The following is a 2,382-nucleotide window of genomic DNA, read 5'->3' as shown; positions in this document are numbered from 1 at the left end:
AAAAAAAAAAAAGAACAAGAGACTAATAGAAAACCGATAAATTTTTCTTCTAGTCACTGACCTTAACTGGAAATGAGAGAATTGAAGGGCAAAAAATTTGCATCAGTAATGATAGTATTGTGGCTTCACTTCAAGGATTGAAACTAAGATATTCAGGGCTTTCCCTCAGCTAGTTCCCTGTTCTATCACCGGTATTCCATGATTGCTCACATTAAAAGCTTAACTCAAGTTGGCTGCTAGCTTTCAGTAGCAAGGGTACAGTCAACACCCCTGAACCCAGTCCAACATCTGGGCATGGGGCTGTCTCTCAAGCAAGCCAGCCTTGTTTCACCAGGATCACTGTAGCCTCCTAGTAAGCACAGAAATCAGCCAATGTGTAGCATTCATCATCATTTCCTTTTGACTTTATTTTTCTTTGCACTTTTTATAGAAAATTTTGCATATACAGGAATACAACGGCATGTCATAAGTGACTTTCAATCTTTCCACCTCACTTACCCTGTACATTAAGTCTAGAAAACTCTGTAGATTCTTTACGAATACTTTAGATTAATATTTTGGTTTATCTGTGGCTAAAATGTTGTTTTCTCTCTTCAAAATTGTATATTCATTTTTCTGATTTTCTTGTGTGCCTAATACTTTCGTTCTCTAATATCCCATGTTCTTTGATATTCATGTGGTATTGATTCTCATAGACATCAAAATCTGCTTATTGTCAGGTCCCTTAAATAAAATGGTATGCAATTTGCATATAAACTGTGTAGTCATGTACTTTACATCATCTTATATTAATTATGATACACCAAATGCAGCATCAATGGTAGGCAATCATTATTGTGCTGTACTGTTGACAAGAATGTCTGCATATGTCTTGCACAATTTTCTTTTATTATTTTCCCTCCATTGGTGGACATGGGAACTCGATGCAGAATCCATGCAAACGGAATGCCAAATATAAATGTAAACACTTTGATGCTGTGTGAAATTGCAGCCTAGCTTCCTAATTTCATATTGTATTCTTCCTCTGAACTCAATGAATCCTTGACTCTTTCAACAGTTGCAGGCACCTTTTTCCTCTTTCAAACTGCTTAGCAACTGAGATGGGAGAAAGGAGAAAAAAAAATATATATATATATGGTAGCCAAAATAATTGTACTACTACTTTCCATTAGTTTGTTGAAAGGCAAAGTTGGTGTTTATATTTTTTGATCAATTACACATGCATATATCTAGTAATCTGAGCAATTAATTTGAAAATAACGATATGCACATAATAACCATTGTTAATTTCCTAATTACCTTGTTAATTCTGAATCACTTTAATTTTTTTCTCCTAAAACTATTGCTCTTAAAACTGCTTTTCAACTTGTTTCTTCCTCTTGAAACTCTCCTCTAAATCCCTTAACTTTATCACCTGACTAACTATTCTTTCTTTTTAAATGTATTTGGTTGTTATAGGGTCTTACTATGCAGCTCAGACTCATAATGACCCTCCTGTTCTCAGCCTCTCCAGTTCTGGGATTACAGGCATGCGTCACCATACCCAGACTCCATTGCCAGTTCAGCCTGCCCTGGGGGCAGAGCTGGCATGGTATGTGGTGCCAGGGATCGAACTGCAGTCCATGAGCTTGTCTAAGGTTTCCTAAGCAGGTGCTTTAGTCTGATGAGCTATCTTGCCGACCTGGTTAACTATTCTTAATCCTGATGCCATAGCTTGTTCAAAATGGTATTCCCAATATTTTGATTGATACCACAGGTCTCTCATTACTGCCTTCTCACCTTCACGTAGGTAGCATTCATTGAAATAGTAATTGTATGTTCAATATCCACCACTCCTCACTCTATTTTTTTGGGCTGGAGACCAAATCTATATCATTTACTCCTGCATGCTCAGTACCTAATTGACTGGAAAGCTACTGAATAGATTCTTGCTTACTCTTTTGAATAAATGAAAGGAAATTGCATGGAAATATAAAACACATGTTACTCTTTCCCTCTACTTAATTATTAATTCTAAAACATAAAAAAATTCCTCTAAATTTATAATTCTAGAATGTTAGAAGAATAAAGATCAACTATAGATGCCTGAATAATATCCATTCTGGACAGTATGTTGACTTAGCCAACTACTCTTTATTGAGTACCTTACCTAAAACAGGTATTACAATATGTGTTTGCTTTTAAGTATTTTATTTATTGATTTTTCCCCATAATTTTATTGAGAAACAAATAGTAATGAGACAGTTTCAAACCAAATTGGTAGGACAGTTTCAATAATTAACACATCGTATACATTCTTCCTAGTTGTTAATTGCTGTACAAGATGCGGACATGATATCCTATTTACAAACACTATTAGAGCAAATCCCTCTATTCATTAAG

Source organism: Octodon degus, unplaced genomic scaffold (genome assembly GCF_000260255.1).
Source record: "Octodon degus isolate 3935 unplaced genomic scaffold, OctDeg1.0 scaffold00003, whole genome shotgun sequence".
Lineage (NCBI taxonomy): Eukaryota > Metazoa > Chordata > Mammalia > Rodentia > Octodontidae > Octodon > Octodon degus.
Note: the sequence above shows the minus strand (reverse complement) of the source record.